Source organism: Dipteris shenzhenensis, chromosome 18 (assembly GCF_047967505.1).
Source record: "Dipteris shenzhenensis isolate YYH24624 ecotype China chromosome 18, Dip_SZ_1.0, whole genome shotgun sequence".
Taxonomy (NCBI): Eukaryota; Viridiplantae; Streptophyta; class Polypodiopsida; order Gleicheniales; family Dipteridaceae; genus Dipteris; species Dipteris shenzhenensis.
This window is the reverse complement of record NC_141613.1, coordinates 20,951,619-20,960,742: the sequence shown is the minus strand read 5'-3', so window position 1 is coordinate 20,960,742 and position 9,124 is coordinate 20,951,619. Positions and strand designations below refer to the sequence as shown.

Here is a 9,124-nt window from a genome sequence, read left to right as displayed (position 1 = left end):
ACTTTCCAAGGTTCTTCAGGCACATTCAAAAGAGAATATGCCATAGCTCTAGAGATTTTTAGATGCAAATCAATACCAAAAAGGGCTAGAACATCCTTCGACTAGAAACTCTTTGCAAAAAGCAACTTCCAAGTTTTGAATTTGAGCAATAGCTAATAATCTGCATTGTGATTGTGTCTGCTCCAATTAGATGTCTGGATTGTGATTTCTTATTCAAGGGTTCAAAAACGTATATAAAGTTTCAGAAAGTATGAACATGAAATTGGAGACAGGAGCAGCATAGCGAAGAGTGTAGCACAACAAAGAGTGTGCAAGGAAGAATGTCAACCCTAGTATCCTAACCTTGAGATCTAGCCATCATAGGTCATGCTACTCACTTCTCTCACTCAAGGAAGGTTGATGTGAGTGGGAGAATGATCTGATCAAGCTTCCTTTCAAAAGAAAATTTCACTTTTGGAAACAAGGCCTTGCCCTACCAAGCACACCAAATTCATTTATGGTAATCTCCATCCAAGGGGATACTCATGACATTGCTAAGGATCAGGGAGCCGGTATGTATAATGGTTGGACAACTCTGCTTCCCTTACATGGCCTTCTAGCTTCTCCTAGAGCACTGACTTTGCACTATGCAACATTGCTTCATTGTGTAAATTGCGCATGCAAGTCAGGCCACAACAACAGGTTTGCATTTCTACTTCATCATTTTTGCACTTTGATTTTGATATATATAATCACATCGCATAATTACCAAATTCTATCCATTTGGTCAAATAGACGGCGTGATTGATGCAATAGATGGTGCTTTATCCGTTCTCTGTCGAAAGTTGCTATATCAAGTGCAAAGCTTGCCTACACTGAGCAACTTTCATCTATGTATGTGTGCATGCGTGTGTGCGTGTGTATGTGTGTGTGTGTGTGTGTGTGTTCTATACATGTCAATGTAGACACGTCTATATTTACTTCTAAATTTGATTTTTTGTGTGTGTATGTTTGCATATCTCCTAAGTTTGAGTGTTTGTGTATGTATGTTTACATGCGTGCATGTGCAAGGGAATAGTCGCAAAAGAGAATCTGTTTGTGTATGAGGAAGAGAGAGAGTCTATAACAAGGATGTGTGCATGTATGTGTGTGCAAGTGTACATGAGAAAGATAAGGGGGAGGGAGGGATCTCCTATGTTTGAGTGTCCGGGTGTATATGCATGTGAGGGAGACACTCAAGGGAGAGAGAGCGCCCATGGGTGTGATAGAGAGAGAGAGAGAGAGAGAGAGAGAGAGAGAGAGAGAGAGAGAGAGAGAGAGAGATTATATATTTGATAAGTGTGACAAGTGCTCAAGATACAATATTCATGAACAAGGATGTCTATAGGAGAGAGAGAGGGTGTGGGGGGGGCTTTTTTTGTGCGAATGCTTTGCCCCTTGATCAACATCACATGACTACTCATCTAGCAAAATCATTGCGTAAAATGGTCATAAGCCAAGCCAGGTGGTGCCTATGGTGGAGTTCTCTTGAAATTAAAGGCATTTGGAGATCCCAACTTTGAGACCCAGCGCGGAGTGGATCTCTAACCCGTCATAGATGGGTCATGCTACTCGTTATAAGGAATGTCATCATGAAGTCAATTTGATTGACCAATTACAAACTTTAAACTTTCATGTATGTATCACTAATTGATAAAGTCCTTAAACAAGGTTAACCTTTACTCCAAAGAAAGATTATTTATCTAGCCTAGATTTTCAAGATATATCTTTGAATATCCTTAAAATCAAGATTGCCATAAAAATATTCCCTTGTAATTAACCTCCTTCCCACCACTTATGGCGATGTTTTCCAATTTTATCTAGTTCAAAATACACTAAGGTCCTTTACACGCCCAATATTGCCCGCTCGACTTGACTGAGTGGGACTTACAAAAACTAGCAAAATGGATGTTTCGAATGCTGCCACCAGGGACACTACGTCCTACATGTCTTCGACCTCTACGTGGGTAGGGAGGCTTGGCTGCCTAAGTTTGGGTACTCAAGATCTAGTCAATGGGTGTGTTTACACCTTTGACAAGAACTTACTAGTGCTAAATACGAGGAGACCTAAATCTTGTGGAGACCTGAATCCAACGCTTGGTGTGTAATGTGTGTGCCCGCCGGACGTAGAAATTCTTGGTTGCCTAGAGGTTGGTGGGCAGACTTTGGTGGTGTGTATCCACTTGAAAGGATGGGTAGCACTCCTTGGGATGTGGATACACACTTCCGGCCTAAGATCTAGTAGTCAAGGTCGAGGGGCAGTTGGAAGTGAATTCCAACCATTCGATCAGAGCTTCTTCTTTTTGGAAAGATAAAGCCGACCAATCGACATCAATCTTCTCAGCTTGTCAAGTCCCCATTAAGGTTGGAAGATGGCCGAGTTGGCAGGTTGACGGTGAAGCTCTAGTTGACTTTCAAGGTCAGAGATGTCAAGACTCGAGCTGCCACTTGGACCTCGATGCATGAGAAAAGCCCTTGTTTGCATTTTCTTGCAAAGGGAACAAGTCATTTTCCTTGACAAGAAAATGCTCTTGAATAGCATGAATCATGAGACAAGTTTGTTGATGTGGGACCGTACAATTCAATCGTCGAGTTTGGAAATTTTCTCTATCCTGGTTCAAGAAAATTGTCGAGTTTGGAAATCCTCTCTAAACTGCTTGAAGAAATTTGCATGGTGTCACTCTTGACTCCACATCGTGTGCGTGGGTGCTCAAAGCTCCAGCCAATGGGTGTGTTTTCACCCTTTGACAAGAACTTACCAGTGCCAAATATGAGAAGATCGTGAATGAGTACGAGGAGAATCCAGCGCTTGGTGTGTAATGCGTGCGTGTGGGCGTAGAAAATCGTGGTTGGGCGGGGTTTGGTCGGCAGACGTTGGCGGTGTGTATCTGTCCGAAGCAATCTGTGTGGATGCGCAGCCGGGGGGGCCGGATGAGAAAAGTTTGCTGACGACAATTGAATTATCAAGTTTGAAATTTGAAAATCCATTGGGTCGTCCTCCTTGGTTGAGGAAATTTGCATGCTGTCCTACTATCGTCGTTCCGAGTGGAGATCCCTGACTGTTGTGTAGTAACACTCCGATGGCTTCCTCAGAGGCACCTTTGGTCCAGGAATGCTCGCGCTCGGGTACTGCTCTCCTCTGGTTTATCATAAGTTCTTTTCGTTCGGTTTAATTTTGCAATCGCGGGAAATTTTCGACACCAACTCCAAGCAATTTGTTTTCATCGGGTCCATGCTTCGCAGGTAGCTCATGGACTGCACGCTTACGGAAGGAGTGGGTCACGGACCCCTTCCACTGGTGGAACAACCGAAAGAGCAAAGTGATGACGAGTCTGAATGTGTACAGCTTAAACTGTGGATTGGCTAGTCTGATGAATCTGTTGTGAATCTCATCAATAGACAAACACAATGTGTCCAGATTTAAAAAAAAAGATTTGTAAGAAATCGCCTTGGATATACGGCTGGTACAATCCAGGTAGGTTTAACGACATGGCAGAGAAACAGGAGTCCAGAAGCAAGGGAATTCATAGGGTTGAAGCATCCACTAGTCAGGCATGGCCAAACCCTGAAGACCGTGGCTTGGTTAAGGATTGTGGCAAGGCTGGGTTTAGGTCTGGAGTGCAGGTGAGTGGATTTGAAGCACGAGGACTGCGAGAGAAGCGTGGTTGGGAGACCCAAAGTTTAGGAGAGGCACTTGCCTCGATGGAACGCATGTCCCAGATACCTTCGATTCAGAACCTTACAAAAGTCTTGGAGAACTGCAAACGAGAAAAAAGTCTAGCGTCTACGCAGCGCTTGTATGCCTACATGTGCAAAAGTGGGCTGGAAGATCATAAATTTCTTGGGAACTACCTCGTCCCAATGCTGGTGGAAGTTGGAAGTATATGCGATGCTCAACAAGTTTTTAACAGGTTGGTTGATCGGAATGTGTACTCTTGGACTTCTCTCATTATGGGTTATATTGAATGCGGGGAATCACAGCATGCCCTCAACTTGTACCGGAAAATGCAAGAGGATTCTGTACATCCTAGCAAATATACTTTTGTGGCCCTTCTTAAGGCTTGTGCTAGGCTGAAGGATGCGGAAAGAGGCCGAGAGATACACGCCAAGATTTCTAGTAAGGGGTTGGAAGGAGATTTGTTTATTGGAAGCACCTTGGTGGATATGTATGCCAAATGTGGCTTGCTTGCAAAAGCACAGGAAGCCTTTGATAAGCTGCCAGTTCGAGACGTAGTCTCATGGAATGCACTAATCTCAGGATATGCTGAGGATGGGCTTGGTGAGGAAGCACTGAACTGTTTTGAACAGATGCAATGTGAGGGCGTCTCTCCAAATGCTGTCACATTTGTTTGTAGCTTGAAGGCATGTAGCAGCATCGGAGCCATAGACAAGGCCCGAGAAATACATGCTGACATTGCAAGAAACGGTCTGGAAAGTTATGTTAATGTTGGCAATACTTTGGTGGATATGTATGCCAAATGTGGCTTGCTTGCAAAAGCACAGGAGGCTTTTGACAAGCTGCAAGCTCGAGATGTAGTCTCATGGACTGCACTAATTGCAGGATATGTTGAGCATGGGCTTGGTGAGGAAGCGCTACACTGTTTCAAGAAGATGCAACTGGAAGGTGTCTCTCCAAATGCTATCACATTTGTTTGCGGCATGAAAGCTTGTGGCAGCATAGGAGCGATAGACAAGGGCCAAGAAGTACATGCTGACATTGCCAAAAAGGGGATGGAAAGAGATCTTGTTGTCAGCAGCACCTTGGTGGACATGTATGTCAAATGTGGATCGCTTGCAAAAGCACGGGAAGTGTTTGACAAGCTGCAAGTTCGAGATGTAGTCTTGTGGACTACACTAATTGCAGGATATGCTGAGCAGGGGCTTGGTGAGGAAGCCATGAACTGTTTCGAACAGATGCAACTGGATGGTGTCCCTCCAGATGCTGTCACATTTTCTTGCAGCTTGAAAGCTTGTGGCAGCATAGGAGCCATAGACAAGGGCCGAGAAATACATGCTGAGATCGCTAGGAAGGGGCTGGAAAGAGATCTCATTGTTAGCAATGCCTTGGTGGATATGTATGCCAAATGTGGCTGGCTTGCAAAAGCACGGGAAATGTTTGACAAGATCCAAGTCCGAAATGAGGTTGCATGGACTGCACTAATCACAGGATATGCAGAGTGTGGGCTTGGTGAGGAAGCACTTGACTGTTTCGAACAGATGCAGCTGGAGGGTATCTCTCCAGATGCTGTCACACTTGTTTGCAGCTTAAAAGCTTGTGGCACCATTGGAGCCATAGATAAGGGCCGAGACATACATGCTGCGATTGTGACAAAGGGGCTGGAAAGGGATCCAACTGTTGGCAACACGTTGGTGGATATGTATGCCAAATGTGGCTGGCTTGCCAAAGCACAGGACGTGTTTGACAAGCTGCAAGTCCGAAATGAGGTCTCCTGGACTGCACTTATTGCAGGATATGATGACTATGGGCTTGGACAAGAAGCTCTGAATTGTTTTGAGCAGATGCAATTGGAGGGGGTCCCTCCAGATGCCGTCACATTTGTTTGTAGCTTGAGAGCTTGTGGCAGCATAGGAGCCATAGACCTGGGCAGAAAAATACATGCTGAGATTGTGGGAAAGGGGCTGGAAAGAGATCTTATTGTGGGTAACACCTTGGTGGATATGTATGCCAAATGTGGCTGGCTTGCAAAAGCAGTGGAAGTCTTTGACAAGCTGCCAGTTCGAAATGAGGTCTCATGGACTGCACTTATTGCAGGATATGCCCAGCTAGGGGAAAGTGAATTTGTATTCCATATGCTTGAGAGAATGATGAGAGAAGGCATTAAGCCAGATGGGGTTACATTCCTAATTGTTCTTACTGTATGCAGTCACACAGGCCTAGTGGATAAGGGCCAAAAGTACTTTGATGTCATGAGCAAAGCCTATGGCATCGCTCCAACTATTGAGCACTACACTTGCATGGTTGATCTCCTTGGCCGTGCAGGCCAAATAACTGAGGCGATAGCAATGGTGAAGAAGATGCCTTTCCATCCAAACCTTGTGGTCTGGCATACTGTGTTGGGTGCTTGTCGAAAGTGGGGTAATGTGGAACTTGGAAGACTGGCCTTTGAACATGCGATGCAATTGGATGAAACGGATGCTTCAGCTTATATCTTGATGTCTAATATCTACGCAGATGCTCAAATGCAGGAGGAATCAGAGCAGGTCGAGGCAATGAGAGTGAAAGAATAAGGTATGGAAGAAGCCAAAACAGAGTTGGTGGATTGATGTTGGTAGCATTGTGCATGCATTTTGCATAGGGGAGACATCCTCAAATCAGAACGATATATGTGAAGCCAGAAGACCTTTCCTTTAAGAGAAGTAAAGAAGGGTATGCTCCAAATTTTCATTGGTGTCACAAGACAAATTTTGTTGATGCAAAGAAAGGTGCATAGTTACATCCCGGGCTACTATGGGTTGCCAAGAGGTAGGCTTAGGGGTGGAGGAGATCCTACAGTGCTGAGCTGTTAGCCTAGTGTGGAGCAAAGGTTAAAGAATAGCAATTGGACTAAAGGTCTAAGGGGTAAAAAACATTCATGATGTATTTAGTGATGCCCCAAGGCTTGGCGTGAGGCCTTGCTCCAAGGGGATTTACGGATCGGTACCTAGATGGTGGATCTTGGCCATAGGCATGGCAAGCCAAGTTAGTCTAATGTCTCCCTTTTGAAGGAGGTGTCCATGGTATGGGATGCAGATACTTAGCAGACTAGGGTCAGGCCATTGATCTTTCCCATGACCTCTATGCGCTTGGGGGTGAGCTGAAAGAGCTCTATGCTTGGGTGGTGTGTTTTAGATGGTGCCTCATGTTGTTTGTTTCTAGTTCCTGGTTCTGTGAAGATGATCGTGGTTATCTGATATATTAGGAGAGGCCTTTGTAAAAACATTAGTCTTGAAAGCTTCGATTCTTTTTTGTCGATTCTTCCATAGAAATCTCTCCTAGAGGCCCTTCCGATCAACCACACTAAGAAATCCTGGATACAGTGAAGCTGATGAGATGCACATGTCTTACTCTGCAATCTAGTTTTGCGTGATAGTGTGATGTAGCATCACAGAGCTTCAATAATGTAGAGCCTTGAGTTTCAATCAGTTACCCAAGTAGAAATCAGCAGCCAACAGGGTTACATGGCTATGTATAGGTTTTGTAAATGTATTCAACTTCTAGCATTTTTGCTTGAATGAATGAGTGCATCTGCTAAAGGACAGACTAATGATTGTTGGCCAAAATGTTTTCGATCTTTTATGGGATCCTTCATTTTGATACGCTAGTTTGCGCTAAAGGACTTAAATCTGTCCATCGCGTATCGGAAGTTGCTGTAAGCTAAAGGTGCGTTGGAGCTATTATAGAAAACCTGGGCAGCATAGACTTTGCAACTGCAGTAGACCTGATGGAGAAGTCAAACTAAGTATGTGCACTAGAGCTTGAGAGGAAAATGCACAGTTTCGTGCCAGTGTCGAGCTTGTTTGTTGATTTGGCATATGGTTCAATATGCATGCTTGTGAGTCTGAGGTTTTGATTTTATAGGTGGACTTGGTTTTTTTGCATGAGCCTAGAAGATTGGCTTTTTGAAATGCAAGCATATGCTGTTGTGAGATCATTTACGATTACTTAACCATTGCAGTGGTAAATTTTTTTCCTGAGATTGGTACGTAGTGGCTGTTTTATTCATGTTAGAGCCTGGGAATTGGGATACACTTGTTAGATCAAAACAATGCAGCGGAAGAGTCCCTAAATCCCATAGGGAAAAGGTTATGTAGCCCAAGAACTCACAGAGTGGTATGTATTGGAGTCCAAGACTTCTTGCCTTAATGTGAACTTAGCATATGTGTGCAGCATAATTCTAGGGCGAGCTCTTCCATGAGGGCTTCTTTGCCAAGCTTTTGTTGTGCCCTGAGAGGCAGGAAATCATGGAAATGCAAGTTTTCGATTAGTGCTACAAATTGTTTGTCGAAGGGAAGTGAAGGAGGCAAGGATGGGGGTGGGGGATCGCGAGGAAAAGCCATAGCACCTGTGGATTTAAGATGCAGGAGGGCAAAAAAGGAAGTTGATGCTGACCGAGTACTAGGAGTCCTTGCCAAAAGGTCGGCTCAATGTGTATCAACGAGGAAGGTTCACGGTGGCCTTGTTTTCTCCCCCCCCCCCCCCTCCTCCAACACACACACACACACACACACACATGTGGGCGTGCGCGCAGGGAATTGAATGTGGGGAGTCAGCTCATGTTGGTGAATGCCAAAACCACCTCGGCTATAGAACTAATAAAACATTCATAGCTAGTTTGAGCCTGCACAAGACATCGAAAATAAATTTCTCTCTTTATTTGGAAGCTAAATTGGTATATCATTTATACCTTTGATCAAAAGTGGATGATTAACTAGATAAATATCTGGAGTGCCTCGAACGAGATCAATTGACTTGGACCAATCCTTCTTTCAACACGTGGATGATTAACTAGATTAATATCTGTAGTGCCTTGAACAAGATCAAGTGACTTGAACCAATCCTTCTTTCAACACGTGCTATGAAGCAGCTGAATCCATTGTGTCCATATGTATAAAGATGCTTTGGTACTCGGAAAGTTGTGCATAACTTGACGGTTTTATGATTCCTAACCATTTATGTATCAACATGCTTTGATACTCATGAAGTTGCGCCGCTTACTTTAGTAATCTCTGGCAAAGTATCCCATCTTGCCATAATTGCCACAATAACATTTCACCTTGCCTTTTTTCTTACCTTTTGCCATATATTAGACTACTTTCTTGGTCATTGATTGCTCTTGTTTAGTCATCTTAGACCAAGAACTAAGTCCACTATGTTGTGCATTTTTTAAAGGCTTCTTGCCTTTGAAGTACATGTTGCATGTCTTGAACAACAATGCATTTTCCACAAAAGGATTTCTCGATACCTTTCCTCAATCCTTTTCTTGGATCAATAGCCTAATCAATTCATTTGACTTGAAAACCACGTCTTTAGTAATTACTGTTGCTCGGAGCTCTTCAAAAGATGGGGTACATCTTGGAGTATATATTTACAAACTCAGAGCCTTCC

General features: G+C 43.9%; 1 pseudogene across 1 annotated transcript; it reads left to right on the top strand.

Moving 5' to 3' along the window:
- The first annotated feature begins 2,979 nt into the window (after nucleotides 1–2,979).
- Nucleotides 2,980–7,251, top strand: LOC147890938 (pentatricopeptide repeat-containing protein At2g39620-like; annotated as a pseudogene). Its single transcript, XR_015542578.1, has 2 exons — nucleotides 2,980–3,144; nucleotides 3,262–7,251. The product of XR_015542578.1 is annotated as a pentatricopeptide repeat-containing protein At2g39620-like (transcript).
- Nucleotides 7,252–9,124: the final 1,873 nt, after the last annotated feature.